This window comes from Lygodium microphyllum, chromosome 27, assembly GCF_053477565.2.
Source record: "Lygodium microphyllum isolate KBCC chromosome 27, Lygodium_microphyllum_v1.1.10, whole genome shotgun sequence".
In the NCBI taxonomy this organism is placed as follows: domain Eukaryota; kingdom Viridiplantae; phylum Streptophyta; class Polypodiopsida; order Schizaeales; family Lygodiaceae; genus Lygodium; species Lygodium microphyllum.
Window position 1 is genome coordinate 81,938,587 of NC_141161.1, and position 18,618 is coordinate 81,957,204.

General features: G+C 39.2%; 1 pseudogene; it reads right to left on the reverse strand.

The window, feature by feature from the left end:
* Positions 1–236: 236 nt before the first annotated feature.
* Positions 237–2,413, reverse strand: LOC148012530 (oil body-associated protein 2B-like; annotated as a pseudogene).
* Positions 2,414–18,618: the final 16,205 nt, after the last annotated feature.

Consider the following 18,618-nt stretch of genomic DNA (forward strand, 5'->3'; position numbering starts at 1 on the left):
ATCATCAAAGCTAGAACTCTCAAAGGGATGTGGTCACATGCACAAGGCAAAGCCTTGCAAGATTTGTGCGGTTGTGTAGAAAACTGCAAACCTAGTATAGTAACATAGTAAAAGATCTATGTGCTTGGGTACATAGAATGAAAATCTATTTAAATGTACCCTATGCTATAGAGTCTTGTCTGCCCAATGATTTGTCCCTAGATAGGGAACTTACCTCTTTCATACAGCCATGTACACTAGAACTTCTCATAGGCCTTTGGCAGTTTGATGAGATCTAGCTTTTGTAAAGATTTTGGGACTTCAAGGGTTAACCAAAGCCCTATACTGATCTGCATGTTGCAACATGTTTGTGGAAAAAAAAACTACAATTTTGCAAAACAATGAAGATCATGTAGCACAAAATGGGAGGGGAGAGAGGAACATGCCAAACCTCATAGAAATGGGAGTGCCACAACTTCTATTCCTCTTTGGGAAGACTAACAAACATGCACTCTGATACTATATATTCTTCTCCTGCAATAGAGCACATCACATAGGGATGCAGTCAAGTATAATATCTTATTTGGACAAAGCATGGTTGCTCCATCATAGCTTACTAAGTCTTCAAACCATAGCTTGTAAGTACATAACTGCACAAGTCAATCAAATGAATGTATCAAAGTTAAACCTATTCCAGCTTTAGATGAATCATCCCTCACATGTCAAGTAAGCGCACTCACATCAGAATCAAACATAGCTTATTGAAGGAGATCTTCATTCAAGCGTGTAACATCCTAATGGGTTTTGCTACAACGAATCATGTCATGGGAATAGAAGGCGAAAGAGCAAACATGATGTAGCACATTCCATAAGGGCAACACAAGACTTACACAACAGATTATGGCTGATTATCAGAGCTCAATATACCAACGCCCATCTAATTGGTATTGGATGTGTCAACTTTAAAAGAAAAAGCTTTGTGGAAGGCAAATCTTAGAATATTAAAGCCTCAAAGAGTATGCTTATCTAAGTTTAAGGGGGATAAATTAGTATTAAGGGGAGGATTTGAAAGGGTAAATTTAGGAAAGAAAAAAAAGAAAAATGGTTAGTCATTTTGGGGCACCTCTACAAGAATGGAGGGAGGGAGATCCTAAATCCCACATGACTGTGGCTAGAGAGAGGAAGATGATCGGGCATAGCATAAATATTATCACCATCATTATGTTTATGCCATCATCATTATTGGCATCATCGAGTTCTTCAGTATCATTGTCTCTCCTCCATGATCATCGTCTTGCCCTTCATAAACATCTTCTTCTTCTTCTTCAACCCCTCTACCATATCACTCATATTTTCTTCCCTCTTCAAAATCATCACTTCTTTCCCCCATCAATATGTCAACATGGCAGTCCATTTAGCATTAATGGTGGCCATTTTCTTCCTTCACGACACATAAAGGAAGACAATGCTTTCTTCTTTTAATACTAGGAAGGCATTGTGTGAGGTCACAAAGAGAGATGTGTTTTAAAATGCACCTCCTTTGTGCACTTGACCTTTTCAGAAAGTCTTGCCTTCTCTCTCTCTCTCTCTCTCTCTCTCTCTCTCTCTCTCTCTCTCTCTCTCTCTCTCTCTCTCTCTCTCTCTCTCTCTCTCTAGTGTTGAGGGTGGAAAGTATTAATAGCCTTAGGGGTGCCTTAAGATAGGAATTTATAGTGGCCTTAATCTCCCTCTTCTTTACCTCAGTATTGTGGTTATCTTTGTCATCTCCCTTATGCGGCCTATATGAGCCTCATTTTCTACTTGGCTATGTGGATAAGAATCCCTCTAGCCATTCATATTTGACTTCATCTTATATTGTCCAAGTTTGCATGGATAATTTCATTTTGATCTTGTTTTTCTTCTTTTGAGTTGGTGTTGTTGCCCCAATCAAGACTACATGGCTTGCTATTAGACAATCTCCTCACCTCAACTTAGTGCGGTGGCACTTTGAGCTACATGGCGGCATACTTGAGTAAGATAATGATAGTGAAATTTTATGTGTGTGTGATAATTATCCTAGTTATTATTCCTTTTGTTACCTTAGCCCCCAATTCACATACACATCTAAGCATATATGCACATTCTGGAATTAGTACAGGGCTCAATGAACTTGAGCTTGATCTAAAATACACATAAGGAAAATTGTCATGTTATGAAAAGCTTGGAAGACTCTCGACACATGGTGTTTTTGGATACCCTACCTTCAAGATTAGAATGATGGAGTGTGAGCTTTTGCATTGGGCTCCTCAACATGGCTTGGCCATATTGAAGCCCTTCCGCTCTATGAATGCATGCAACAAGAGACACTTTCCAACAAAAGATTGCATAGATATCATGGGGTACCATGTAGCAATAGTCAATGCCCATACAATACCACTCAAAAGCCAAACGCCATAGCTACGACCATGGTTGCCTTTGTTGATGCATCATCATATTTCCACAGGTTGATGAGTCTCTCTACGCCTAGCTAGCAAACCCCTATTAATGCTTAGAAGAAGCAAAGAATGGTAGGATGTAAGGTGGATCATCACATCAATAGTTGTAGAAGGATAAGAATAATATGACTTTTCTCAAATACGGTACTTCACATGCCCCAAAGCTCTACCCTCTCTTCTCTTTGGCTTTGGACATCCTTGAATTTAATGTAGAAGTTGAAGAGCAATGAATAGGTGTGTTTTAAAATGCACCTCTTTGTGACTCGTTCCTACCCCTAGAGTGCCCTACATCCACCCTCATGCAAAGTGCCCTTCTCCATTGTTTTCGTGCTTGTGATATAGAATTACATGCAATCTAGGCCCACAGATTGCCTCTTTACTCAAATGTAGGATGCCATATCCCCCCCCCTCCCCCCCTTTTTTTAAATAAAAAATCTAGCTCTCAAATCCCCTCATCAAGTTCTAAACTCCTTTGTCAACAGATTGTAATATAGTTCCTGCCACCTCTAGAGTAAGTAATGAATACCCCTTTTTGAAGATATCTTTGCTCATGTGAGATGCAAAGAAGCTTTGCTTTGTATCTTTTTTTGTTCCATGTGTGTGATGAATTTGCAAAAGCTTGTAATCTAAAGTAGTATTATCAAAAGGATCCACAAAATGGTTGTGCAATTAGAGATTGAAGTGAGGAAAATTTCATTTGCCACTGTCATCCTCCTTAGCTACCTCAACAATCAACCTATATTTCTCTTTTGTATGTGTGTCCATCTTAAAATGGTACTTGCTTATCAATATTTCGTATGTGTGTCCCTTCACTAGTATCAGGGACTCTAGGATCCCATCTTGATTCATATGAGTGTCAGATAGTTCCTAGGAGCAATCGAGAGATTTATGGTTATAGCCCCCATGGCACTTTTACCTCCTCCTGCCTAACGGATTCCTCACTGAGTGACCTCTCATCATCAGGGCCGGTCCAAAGCTCCTCGTAGCGGTACAAATTTTTTTCCCTTAGAGCAAGGTTGCGCAGTCTAGTTATGGGGGAGACATAGCGCGATCTTTCCTCTTATTATCTTGATTATATATTTATAATCAGATCTAACTAGTGCAAGCAGAATCAATCTTTCCTATGTAACCATTAATGCATGCACAAATCAAAAGGAACAACAACAAGTGTTTTTAGTATAGGAAGCAGCCCCACCCAAATCTAGGGTTTTTCTTTTAAGGTTCCACCTTATTCTTAAGGTTTCGCTAGGAACTTGCAACTCTTTTTCGAGATCCGCAAGTTATTTTGCGAATCTAAAGTCTATTTTATCCTTATGAAAAATTTAGTATTTTTGTCCTAAAAGATAATATGGGCATTTATACCTATGGCAGCTAATTCATGCGCTAACCTGCCCTAACCCGCACTTAGCTGGATTTCAAATATTTTTCCAAGTCTATTTAGACTTTTAGAATTTGTATCCACAAATTCTTATCAATGTCGACCAAGTCCTACAAACTTCCAATATTTAGTTAATTTCCTGATACTGATAGTTTCATGGTTGTCGAGTATTTCATAGTTGTTTTTGCCATCATCGAGGTTGGTCCAAACTCTCTGGCAAAAACCAATCCCCTTTGGTAAAGGGATCCATAGCTAGTCTTGGGGGAGGTTTAGCATGCTTTCCTTTATCCTATTATAAATTTGGTACAGTAGGATTTTTGTCATTTTATTCAAACTTCCTAAGTGCATCAAGTAAACTAATCACCTTTGCAAGCATAAGCATTTCTTTTCAAGTAGTATTTCTACACAAAATAGGGAGGCAATTAGAGAAAGGTTTTTAACTTAGTGTGGCAAATTTTTCCAACTTGGTCTTATCCCCTTCTTGGATTTCTCCTAGTTCCTTTCGGATTTTCTAAGTTTCCTTCTAATCCTTTGTTGGATCTTTCCTTAATTATTATTAATTTTTTTCTAACTTGTTTTGGTCTTTGCTTGCAATCTTCCTTGACCTAACGTTTGTCAAAGGTTGGTCAATTGTTCTATCTTCTTCTTCTACCATTTCCTATTTTTTTCTTTTTCTCTCACTCCTAGCTTCTTCTTCTTCTTTCTCCTCTCTCTCTCTCTCTCTCTCTCTCTCTCTCTCTCTCTCTCTCTCTCTCTCTCTCTCTCTCTCTCTCTCTCTCTCTCTCTCTCTCTCTCTCTCTCTCTCAGGAAGCAACAATTGGAGCATGATAAAAGAATTAAACAATATTTTTAATGCCTTATCTAAGCCTTTTGTAGTCTTAAAAGGCTTATGTCTAGTATAATGACGGTCGGCTATCTTAAACTCTCCCGTGAGATGGTATGATAGTTTGCCAATGTAATCAAAGAGCAGTATAATGGTGATTACAGGGATTATTGTGAATGGTATGATTGAGAGGAGGTGGCAACAACATTCAATTCAATGGCAATGAAACTGAGAAGATAGTGACATCCATGGTCCCATTGACCATTCAAAATTTTCTTTTCTTTTTCATTAAAAAAAATCTTTCTTAAGGTTATAAAATCTTTGCTAGTCCCCCTTCACACATACTTCTTGGTATCATGACCCTTGGTTCATTACATCCTTTTTCACTTAGAGGAATTGAGATGTCATCATCTCAAAGTTAGGAAATAAGTTGGCTTGTAGGGCTTATGGGCTAGGACCCATCATGCTTCCAGTGCACTACTTTGACTATACATAAACATTAAAAGTTCAAACAATATAGTGATTACAAGGGTAAGGTAGTTCTTATTTCGAGTGTAGGGCTTATTACATCTCAACAAGATCTTTCTAAGATTTTAGTGGGCTTTAGTCCTTCTTTACAGAAGAAACTAGGGATGTTGCTTACATAGAATATCTTCATCTATCTAAGTGGCATGTTCCTTCAACATCTTCTTCAAAGCTTATACCTTTAGGGTAGGATCAGAAAAAAGTTTAGTGGACTTAGGCATTCTCATCCATCCCAAATCTTGGGAATGGTGTCATTTGGATACTTTGATGATAAGATGCATTGTAAGCAAACTCTAACAAAGGTAGGTATTGTATCCACCACTTAGGTTCCTTGCAACAGTATGTCTTCAATTACTTGGTTAACTCATTTGGTTTGTCCATTAGTTATGGATGACAAGTAGTAAAGAAACAAAGTTGGGTATCAATAGCCTCAAATAAGCTCTTTCAAAAGTGAGAAGTGAAAAGAGAATCACGATCACTAATGATCCTTATAGGTAATCCATGCAACCTAAAGATTTCTTTTACAAAGACTCTTGCAATATCTGAAGCCTTGTAGTTGGTTTTGACTAGTGTAAGGTGTTTAGATATGATCAATGCCCCACCCTCATTAGGTGCTACCAATGATCCATGGTGCTCAAAGTTGTAAGGCCCCCATTATGAGGAGAAGCCAAATGTGAGCCCGGACATTGGTTGAGTCCTGACTTGTATATCAGATGAGGTCTATGTGACCGGATGGCAAAAAGGTGACCGCTGTGGGTCTAATCTTTGGGTTAGACGGAGTGGTTTAGCTGGTAGCAACTCGAGGTGCATTGCATCGAGGCCCGATGGTAAAGGGAATATTTCCTGGAATATTCCATGGCCGACTAGTGGAGGTGTATATGGTAGGTCGGTCAGGCCAACCTCATGGCCTTCGCAGGCTATAAAAGCCAAACCCCTTCACAGCCATCGATCACTCATCTTTCACCCAGTCAGAGTTGTTGTTCTAGCTAGCCTTAAGCTCTTCACCTATCTTCTGTCTAGATCGCCATCTAAGCTTCACACAGTGGAAGCGCACGGGTGGACAGAGCCATCTTTGTATCAGTTGTTTGGAGTTAAAGAATTTACTGATTCTCCTCTTATCTATTGTGTACTCTCTATCTCTTTCTCAGATTTTGTTCGTTGCGCCGTGTAATATTTTACAGTGAGCAACTTAGTTAGGATATCCACAATCACTAGGATTGAATTGAATCCTCCTTGGATGCAAGGTAATCTAACTACAAAATCCATGCTAATAAATTTTCACTTCGTTTGTGGGATATCAAGTTGTTGAAGCTTCCTTGGCATCTTAGTGCACTCAACCTTTACCCATTGGCAGCTTAGGTATTCAATGATATATTTAAGCACATCACCTTTGAGCTTTTCCCAATGAAAGCTTCTTCTTACAATGTTGAGAGTCTTTGCATAGCCCAAATGCCCTAAGAAAGGGGAATCATGGGATTCCTAAAGTATCTTTTCCTTGAGATCTTGACTTCTTGGGATTCATAGTCTCATCTTGAAGTAGGCAAGTCCTCCTCCTATAGAGAAGTTCAAATACTTGAACTTGAACTTAGGATTTATCTCCTTGGATAGGACCTCTTCTATCATATGTTAATACTTTGAAACCTTACATGCTTCTTCCTTATCCATTTCTATGATTGGATTATTGGGCATTGACACCATTGCTACTACTAGAGATCTTGCCTTGGAGAGTTCCTTTGAGATAAGGGGATTGAGAAACTCTTTATGGCTTAGGGCATCCACAATGGCATTCTCCTTACTTGGTATGTACTTGATCTCAAAGTCATACTCCTATAAGACTTCAATCCTTTGTTGTTGCCTCATGTCTATGTCTGACTGAGTGAAAATCCATTTGAGGATCTTATGGTTAGTGAGACTTAGATGAACTTGCTACCAAGCAAATAGTGTCTCTATAATTTGAGAGCATGAATTATAGCAAGTAGCTCTAGATCATGAGTAGTGTAATTCTTCTCATGAGTCTTCAACTTCCTAGAAGAATAGGCTATTGGATGGCCTTCTTGCATGAGTACACAACCTAATGCAAGAGAGATTCTTGGTTCAAGTTAGGTAGTTTCAAAATAGAGGTTGTGAACAAGCTTTTTTAAAGCTTCTTAAAGCTAGATTGTTCAATGGGAGTCCATACAATAGCAACTTGATCAAGTAAATTAGTTAAGCTTGTAGCAATCAAGGCATAGCCTTTGATAAAAACTTGTCAAGCCTGAAAAAAGTTTGAATCTCCTTAACCGTTGTTGGGGGGTACCCATTACACATTTTTAACCTTGGCAAGATCTACCGCAATCCCTTTGTGAAAGATTATAAATCCAAGATACTCAATCTGCCTCTTGAAGAAGGCACATTTCTTCTTCTTAGCATAAAGCTTGTGCATCCTCATTGTTTCAAGGACAACTTAGAGTTGTGATTCATGATATTCATATTTCTTTAAGTAGGTCAAGATGTCATTAAAGAAGACAAGGACAAAGTCATCAAGATAGGGCCAAAAGATGTCTTGCATTGGCTTATTAAAAATTACAAGTGCATTGGTTAATCCCAAAGACATCGCAATGAATTTGTACTGGCTTTGTTAAATGCAATTGTTAGAATATCTTCTTCTTTGATTCTTGTTTGTCAATATTTTGCTTTTAGATCAATCTTGGAGAAGATATTTACACCTTGAAGATGGACAAGTATCGCATCTATCATTAGAATGGGATACTTGTTCCTGATCATCACCTGGTTTAGTCCACGGTAGTCAATGTAGAGATGGAGAGTTCCATTATTTTTCTTTTAGAATAGCACCAATGCTCTGCATGGTGAATTAATTGGCATGATGCATCCTTGTTCCGAGAGTTGCTTGAGTTGTTCTTTCAACTCAATGGATTTTGGAATGGATATATGATAGGGTCTCTTTGCTACTAGAGCAGCTCCTGGTGTTAGCTCTTTGGAATGGATATATGATAGGGTCTCTCAGCTCTCGAGGGAACACATCTATGTATTCCTTTAACTAGGATAGTTCGTCTTTAGCTACCTTTCCTTGCTCAATTTTATTACATTTGATTAGGTAGATAGAGAGCCCTTTTTTTAGCCCCTTTATGATCCAAGAAACTTCTGCTAGTTAAAGTCCAGGATTTTTTACTTCTCCTTGAGTGGTTACTATCTCCTTTTTTATCTAGAAATGTGATTTGACCTTTCTCACAATGAACATAAGCATCATTGGGGGTTAGCCAATCTATCTCTAGTAAATACTCATAAGCTCCTAGATTCATAACTTTGAATCCCATGCTGGAAAGATTGCCTCCTAAATTAAATTTCTCTCTTCTAGTCTATTGAGCCAAAATTGTATATTTTTCATTTGCTAGTTCTACTAATAATTTAGATAAAGATATAGTATCTATTCCCATTCTTTTTGCACATTTTAATGAGATAAATGAGTGGGTGCTTCCACAGTCAATCAAAATATTAAAGGCTTTACCTTGATAGGCTACAAGAGTTTAAATCACTAAGAACTAGAGATTCGGGCCCTTCTTTTTAAGACCAGCATACATTGTTGCTCTTTTCATGTCTGCTTCTAAAGTGGGATCTTTCATCTATTCCTTTGTCCATTTCCTTAAAGATTACTCCAACAACTTTTCCTTTTTTGATTGAAACTGCTCGATTTTGGCCATGAAACTATCCTTGGTAGATGATTGGCCTAACTTTGGGCACTGTCTTTTCGAAATGGTGAGGTTTGTTACAATGGAAACATATTGGTGCCTCCTTTTTGCTGAATATAGGTACAAGTTTCAAATTGCGCTTATCTTGGCCTTCTTCCTTTGACCAGTCTAGTATTATCCTTGGATCCTCTTGACATATCATCGCGGTCCTTTGCATGGAGAAATTTGTCCCCAAAATAAACCACTCTTGGATGTTGTCTGTAACTCATGGATAATGGTCTTTGCTTGAATTAATGTGTCTTATAAATCAAATGGGTGTATGGTAAAACTTTGATACCTACTAGGTGATGTCCACGGACAGGGCATGCTTCAAAAGGGACAAAAATTTAGAATAGTAGGCTTCCAAGCTCAATCCAAATTGCTTTAAACTAAATAATTCGTTCATTTTTAATGTGTGGTGCCGATGAGAGGTATTGCCCACATACAAATTTCTTCAACTTTTTCCAAGTAATGGTTGCTTCCACAATCCCTTGGTCCTTGCACCATTGCTTCCACCAAAGTCGCACTTTGCCTGTCAACTTTAGCTTAGCTATTATTGCCTAATTAAGAGGAGCAATGCCTATAGCAGCAAAGTATCCTCCATAGATTAAATCCAAATTTCTACTTTAGACTCGACGTCCTTTCTTTTGCTATCAAACTCAAGCAACTTGATTTGCTTGAGAAGAAATTGCTTCTTTTGAGCTTCAAGCTAAGGTAAGCATAGGCATGGAAGGCATAATTCCCTCGTGTTATTAACATTTCCAAGATTAGATGCACATTTTGTATACTTGGAACTTCATCTCTCCTTAAGGTTTTCAATCATTGAATCCATAAATGTTAAATCATAGCATATTTCTAGTATGAAGTACACAACCTTGCAAAAATTTGTACATTTACGCAACAATATTCTAGGATGCATTTGTAAAATTTGTCCTTACTAATGAGCTTAGTATTGTGGACAACCCATAAATGTTAATCGACGTGTAATTATTGTGACAATCACAAATTAGATCCAAACCTATGCATCTACCCTTCAAGTTATACAAACTATATGATGCAAAAGTATGATTCTCTTCCATGATAATTATGATCTACTGTTCCACTCATAGGATAAGACGTCATAGTTGTACCTGGTTTTAGAGTGATGAGTTGGTATTTATACCTGATACCCATTCGTGTCAGTGGTGGCATCTTTGCCTAATACTCCCTCTGTCGTTCCGACATTTCTTGCTACTTGGGAGAATTTGTGCTTCAGAGCCATTTTAGAGCTTGGAATGTGGCCTTCTCTTCTCTTACTGCACTCCTTTTTGCATGAATATCCTATATGCCACTTGAGTCTGAGGTCACTTCTTGCAGAAATAGCGAGGAAGGGAGGATGTTGTGACCCCTCTCCAAGAGGAGAAGGGAAGGAACTTCTTGATCCTTCTTCTTCTTCTTCTTCTTTTTCTTCCTCTCTCTCTCTCTCTCTCTCTCTTAGATTGGCAGTAGGGGGGAAAAGAGATGGAGAGTATCTTTGCTTAAAGGGAGGGGGGAGTTTTATAGGTGGGGAGGAGGGTATTATGTTTGTGTGGGGGGGGGGGGGGGCATGACATGGGGCCCCCTCCTTTTACCTCCCATCTAGGCAACCAATTTCCCCCCCCCCCCCCCCCCCCCGCCCCGCCATGCACTCAGCACTCCTGGGGTAGAAGAGATGGTGGGGGGGGGGGGGGGGAGGGGGCACACATGTGCCCCTCCCTCCCATCGTTGGTCACATCATCAACTTTGTCAGCTCCACTGTCTTGTACTTCATTTCGAGCTTTATCTCGAGCACCAACGTCATCATCTTGTCATTTACCTTCATCGACTATTACTGCAGCTCCCCCTCCCTTCGCCAGCTGGCCGTGTCAACAGGGGGTGTTAAAAAAATTCGATGAATTTTGATGAAAAGGGAGGGGGTCTTATGGGGTTATTACACTCCTCCTCATGGGTTTGATAGAGTGATGAAAATGGACATCCCTATTATAAGCAAAATTCATGGAATAAAGAGTCATGGAGGCAACAATTGTATAGATATCCCAATCCACTTTCATAACCACCATACAATGATCGAGAATATAAAGAGAAAATTAGTATTACAAACTTTAAGGGAGGTAATTCTTCTTTGCCTATGGAATGGGAGGAGTGGATTAATAAGCTCAAAATGTACTTTGCATTCTACCATAGGAGCAATGAGACAAAGATTTATTATGCAATCCTTCATCTTGAATGTTATAGCCAAACTTGGTGGAGATACATACAAAAGATCAAGGAAGAGTTTAGCACATGGTAAGAATTCAAGAGATTAATGCTTGATGTATTCATATCTCCCATGGAAAAAGAGAAGCTACAAAGAAGGTGATATGATTTGAAGCAAAGAGGAATATTCATACCAGAGTATTCTAACATGTTTCTCAATATCTCTATGTATATAGAGGGAATTACAGATTTAGCAAAGCTAAATAAGTATATTCATGGGCTCCATTTACATCTTTCTTTTGAGATTGGTACTCTGTAGCCCAATAACATATATCAAGAAATTTAACTAACTGAAAGATATAGTAAGAAATATAGAAGAGAAGTGTCTTCTCTTTAGCATAAAACTATGAGAAACTTACTTTCAAATCAATCTTCAAGGTTGGGACAACAATTCAACCAACAAAGGGAGCCATTTAGATAAGAAGAAAGGTTCCAAAACTCTTACAAAAAAGGTCTAACATTTCCTTATGGTGCAAAATAGGGAATGAATTTTAGGCTTAATGTTGAAATGAAATAAAATTATAAAAGGGCAGACTTTGCAAGAAATCTACAGCCAATAATGCACAAGAGAAGCATATATCGAATGAAAAACTGAAAGAGATGTACAACGAAAGGCTTGTGCTTCAAGTGTGGGGAGAAGTGGATCTCTATATTACAAATCGTGTGGTGAGGGGACTTGCTTCAATTGATATGCCAAACATACACCATACATATAAGACGAAGCTCATTCAAGAACACAAGGAGAGAGATGGAGGCCAAAATGTTTTCTTTCTAGTTTCTTCTTTTTCACACAATGCAATGTACAAAAAGTATAGATAAGATACAATATGAAGAAAAGTTGCACACTAAGTCAAACAGTGTATAATTAACTAACTATATCTCTACAACTCCAAGTAAGCTTCAAAATTTTTGAAGCTTCTCCTTACCCAATGTCTTTGTGAAAATATTAGTTATCTAATCCTATGTGCTCATATACACCAAATCAATCTCTCTTGCAAGTATCTTCTCTCTCACAAAGTGATAATGCACCTTGATGTGTTTTATCCTAGTATGGAAGACTAGATTCCTAGCTAATATATGCTACTCATGTTGTCACAATAAACGACAACTAGACTATCTCCTTGCATTTCCAAATCACCTAATAACTTTTGTAGTCATACTCCCTCACATACTACCATATCAGCACCTCACTACTCAACCTCTATACTCGATAAAGCAATTATAGGTTACTTTTTTCTGCTCCATGTAGTTATTGCATTACCAAGGAAAAATATGAATCTATTAGTAGTTCTTTTGTCAAATATGCTACCAATCCAATCTGCATCTGTGTATCTAAATACTTATATATCCTTACCTGCCCCATAAACAAGTCCATAATGCAAAGTGGACTTCAGATACCTCAATATGTGTCTAATTGCATCCTCCAGACAAGCCCAACAACATAAGTCAAGTCTAGCCTTGTGATACTCATGTAAATTAGACTCCCTACTATTCTCCTGAACATAGTATGGTCTTCTATCTCATCCCCAATATCAGTACTCCACTTTCCATTTTTCTACAATGGCACTAAAAGAGGCTTACATGTTGTCATACCATACTTGGACAACATATCTAAGCCCTACGACTCTTGGCATAGTTGTATATTATCATCACATCTGATCGCCTCAATACTAAGAAATAGCCTTAGCTAACCCAAATCCTTCATCTCAAACTTCTTCAAAAAGTCCTTGACTTCTGCAATCCCACTACCACTATCACCTATAATAATCAAGTCATCCACATAAATGACTATGATGACCAAACCTACATCTCCCTTTCACACATAAAGAAAGTGATCATCATAAAAAACATAAAAGCCAATGTTAACAAGATACTCTTTGATCTTATCTGACTGTGCTCTAGGTGCTTGCTTTAGCCCATAAAGCACCTTCTTTAACTTGCACATATATGTAGGATAGAACCAATTTCAAGAGTACATATAGGTGTATAAAGATGACATATATAGGTGTTTGAATAATCCTAGGTAGATTGTTGAAAATTAATATTAGGATCAATAAAGGGATTTTTAATGAAAAATAGAGTACCTAAGAGGATTGAAGACTTTATTACTAAGGTCTCAAGGGAGAAATTACCTTGTTTGGACACCAAAATCAAAAGTTATCATAGTTTTTGTTACTTTTGTTTATTATAGATAGATTTGCATTCAAGATGGCCAATAATAAAAGAAAATATCAAATCTTGGAAACTATTAATGAAGATGTCAAGACTTACCAATTTGCGCCCAATAGATTCAACCTTGGGTTAAATCCAAACCAGCAAGCTATCAATGCTCAATAGCGTCATCTTGAAAATGCAGAGTCTCATGTATCTCAAGGTAACGTCATATATTTTTTTGGAGAAGGATGATGGTTTTATTATCCTAATTTAAGAATGCTTTTAAGGACCTATTCAAAAGTGTGAAGACATAATGATATTTGTTTCAAAAAAGAAATGTTTTCAAGAAAGGATGACGGTTTTATTATCCTAATTAATAATGCTTGTAAGCGCCTATTTAGAAGTGTGAAGACAATATGTTATTCATTTCACAAAAGGAATGTTTTTCACAAAGAATGATGGATTTATTATCTTGATTTAAGAATACTTGTAAGGACTTGTTAGAAGTGTAAAGACATGATGTTATTTGGTTCAGAAAAAGCACATTTTCCTAATTCATGATGATGGGATGTTCGCTTGGATTGTATGTCTCTACAAAAGTTCTTATGCCTCATGGAAAGATATATGGATACCCCCACCCCACTAAACCTCCCTCAGCTTAGTAGTGGGAGCCCTTCATTAAGGGGGCTATTTCAACTACATTTGAGGCTAGGATTGGCCCCAGATATGAGAGGTCACTCTATAGAAAGAACAATAGGCTAGAAGGTGACAAGGATACTAGGGGGGCTATGGTTGTAAATCCCTTGGGTCTGTTGAGGATTGGCCTAACCCCTACAAACTAATGATGAATTACTTGGAAGGTCTTGATGTTAAATAAGGGTGGATTGGTGGATCATGTGCCACGCCCTTGAGCCGTGATGATAAAGAGCTACACAAATTTCTCTGATCTGCTCCAAAATGCACCATCTCTAATCCGCATAAACCTGTCAACCTTCTTTTTTGGTCCGCCCACAAGAAATGGTCTCATATCATGGCTCTCATAGCCCCAAGAGATCCGTTTTTAGCACAAATGAGCATACCACTTCACTGCCTATGGTTAGGCATAGATTCAGGTTCAAACAGATCAGCTACAGCAGCCTCTTCACAAATCAAGACAAGTTGTGGGTAGTAGCACACAGCCCCAACCCTGCTTCATTTCACATGACGACTCGTTTTTTCAACACATGCAACTTGAACAAGCTTGACTTGACATAACTTGTTGGACACTCATATCCTGAAATCCTGGCTGACTTGCCTCCACCCATATTGACCACCCCAGTAGTCGGGTAGGAGGTAGCTTTGATACCAAGTGTGGCGTTGACGTTCTGGTCCCACGGGTCTGCACGTGAAACCCGCACAAGAAAAGATGAAGGATAAATATTTGGACAAGAGTCTTAGATTAAGGGACGAAATGCTAAGCTAGCATTGCATCTTGGACAAGATGTAGGATAAATATTCTTGCTTTACAAACTATCTTCAAAAGAATGTTTGATATTGTCTTTGTATTTTGGATGAATTTATGTGAAGGAACCCAATGCCCTAAAAGGATAATTAAGAAATATATCTTTAGGTGTTGAACTTAAGCATGGTAGGTAATAAGAAAACTAAAGATGATCCAAAGATGGAAGTAGGACCTGAGGAGTCTGTCATCTTAAGGCAGGGTGGTCTTGGTTAGTCGGGAGCTTTTCTCTAAAGTCATGTTAGTTTGATAAATCACTCATTGACCAATTAGGAAAGCAAGTAGAACCCTAACTAGTATCATTTTAGGAAACCGAAATGAAACTATGTCTTAAGTATAGAAGGATTGATGTGTTGCACTCTTGTTCATTTCTAATTATCTTTGAACCAACTGTGACACGTGTCACATGATCTAACACAAATAGGATGCTTAAAGATTGATGTTAGATGAGCCAATAGTTGACCTTGGTCTACTCTAAGAACCTAATTTCATGTTGATCCTTGTGGGTTACAGTCAGAACCTTCTATTGTGAAGTAAACTCAAGCAAACCTAGGTGACTCTTGAAAGGTGAGAATGATCGAAGCTTGCACGTGAGAGCTATGGCGAAAGAGCAAGAGCAAGAAAGAGAGAGAGACAAGAAATGGGAACTCCAACAACCACAATGTATGGCCGGGCCTTCCTTTATTCAAACTATCACTAAAAGAATAAAGAATAAGTGACTGTGACGGGCGCCCGCCACCTGCAGTGTGCAGTGGCAGGTGCTGTCAGTGTAGTAATAAACGGGCGGCTAGATGGAGACGTCTTTACCCCCAACAACCTCCCACTTAAAGGCAAATCTACCCCAGTGAGATAGAAAAAAGAAAAGATAGTACAATATGTACACATGTACAACATGATGAGAAAAAAGACGTCATCTCATCCAATGCTCTCATCAATCTCTTGAGGAAGGCAAAGCACTCGGTAGTGAGGCTTTTCGTGAGCAAGTCTATAGGATTCTACTCAGTCGGAATCTTGACAAGGTTAGTAGACCTGTCCTCAATGACCTCCTGAATGAAGTGATGCCTCACCTTAATATGTTTCGTCTTTGCATGGAAGACTGGATTCTTAGCCAAGTGAATGGTACTCATAGAATCTGAATGTAGTGTAGGCATAGCATTTGTCATACCAAGGTCTGTAATCAAACGACCTAACTAGATAGCCTCCTTGCAAGCCTTTGTGGCTGCAATATACTCGGCCTCTGTAGTAGAAAGAGCCGTATACTTCTGTGCCCTAGACATCCAAGAGATAGCCCCTCCAGTATAAGTGAACACATAGCTAGAAGTGGACTTTCTACTATCTACATGTCTTGCATAATCAGAGCCAGTGTACCCCACGACTCCTATATCCTGGTTGCCATAACAAAGACACATATCTATTGTGCCTTTCAGGTACCTCATGATACCTTCACGGCATCCCAATGTTTCTTGCCAGGTGTAGCCATATAACGTGCCGCAATCCCAATTGCAAAAGCAATATTTGGACGGGTGGCTATCATGGCATACATAAGACTGCCCATAGCTGATGCATAGGAAAACTTGGCAATCTTGGCCCTTTTCTCATATGTCTGCGGACAATCGGTCTGTGAAACCTTCACATGAGAAGATAATGGACAGCCAATAGGCTTAACATCTTGCATTCGAAAGTGCTCAAGGACTTTATGTACGTACTCCCTCTATGACAAATAAAGGAGTCCCTAAGATCTATCGCACGTGATACACATACCAAGTATATGAGAGGCATGTCCCAGATCTTTCATCTCAAAGATTCTTGAGCTAAGCCTTAAGAGAATCGAGCTCCTCATGAGCTGCCCTGCTAAAAGCATGTCATTCACATAAGGTACCAAAATCAGTAAAGAACCGTCACGGGCTTTCTTCGTGTACAAGCACAGATCCATAGTACTGCGTTGTAGCCCTGTGATTGCATGGATGCATCAAACTTATGGTACCATTCCCTAGGTGCCTGCTTCAAGCCATATAGACTCTTCTTTAGCTTACACACTTGGTGTTTCTTGCCAGGGTTTGTGAAGCCCTTAGATTGCTCCACGTAAATATCATCATGCAAGTCCCCATGTAGAAAAGTCATCTTGACATCCATCTGGTACAAGTCCACGTCAAGCTGTGCAACCAAGGCCAAGACTAAGCATAGGGTGGTCATCTTGACCACAAGAGAAAAGACTTCATCAAAGTCAACACCATGCTTCTGCTTAAAATCCTTAGCAACCAATTGAGCCTTGTATGCTAGCTTGGGTGTCCAAGGGTACTTTTCAGCTTGTACACCCACTTGCATGGTAAAGCCTTATTACCCTGAGGCAAGGAAACCAAATCCCAAGTCTGATTCTTACGCAATGAGTTAAGCTCAGACAGGATATCCCTCTCCCAAGAGTGACAATCACCTCGGCGCATAGCCTCATCATAAATGAGAGCCTCTCATGCATCTGTAACCAGTACATAATCTATAGAGGGTGCAAAACAGTCAAGAGGTCATCTATCTCTAGTAGAACGCCTCAATCTAGGCTATGCTAGCCTGACCGACATCCTGTCTAACATCAGCATGTCTAACATCTGGGCCATGAGCATCAGGTGATGTTACATGTTGTCTAGCTAGCCGTGGAGCAAGCCGAACAGGAGTAGGTGGCTCCTCTTAAAAGATAAATCTACATACCTCAACCACTTTTTCAGGCTACATATGCATTTTATCCTCATGAAAGATAAAATCATGGCTATGGATCACTTTCGCGCCTGCGGATCCCATAGACGATAACCCATCTCTCCTGTATCTCTATAGCTAATGAAAATACACTTGACACTCTTAGGATCCAGCTTATTGCATTTGTCCTTGGGCAAATGGCAGAATGCCTCATAGCCAAAGACATGCAAATGATCATAAGAGGGGGGTTTGCTTGCCTATATCTCCTATGTAACCTGAAAGCCAATGCCACTGCTGGGCAACCTGTTAATGAGATGCTCCTGAAAGATAACTCTACATACCTCAACCACTTTTTCAGGTTGCATATGCATTTTGTCCTCATGAAAGATGACATCATGACTGCGGACCCCTTTCCGCGCCTGCGGATCCTATAGATGGTAACCCATCTCTCTTGCATCTCCATAGCCAATAAAAATGCATTTGACACTTTTAGGATTCAGCTTATTGCGTTTGTCCTTAGGCACATGGCAGAATGCCTCACATCCAAAGACACGCAAATGATCGTAAGAGAGGGGTTTGCTTGCCCATACCTCCTCTGTAACCTGAAAGTCAATGCCACTGCTAGGTGACTTGTTAATGAGATGCACTGCAGCAGTAACTGTCTTAGCCCAAAAGTGTTGCGGTAAGCTAGCCTGGCTAAGCATGTTATGGACCCTTTCTTGAATGGTCCTATTCATGCATTCAGCCATACCATTCTAGGGTGTGGTCAATTGATGCTTAATACCCCTCTCATCACAAAACTGCTCAAAAGCATGTGATACATACTCACCCCCATTATCTGATCTTGGGCATTTTAGCCTTTTCCTAGACTAGTTTTCTACCAATGCAAGCCAACGCTGAAATGTGTCTAAGACATTGGATTTTCTATTTATGGAATAAGCCCAAACCTTACGTGAGTAATCATCTATGAAAGTAACAAAGTACTTTGCCCCACCAAGTGACTGACAGAGCATGGGCCCACATACATCTGAGTGCACAAGAGCCAAGGGCTCACCCATGCATTTCTTTCCATACTTTTTATATGTATTTCTAGTCTGCCTGCC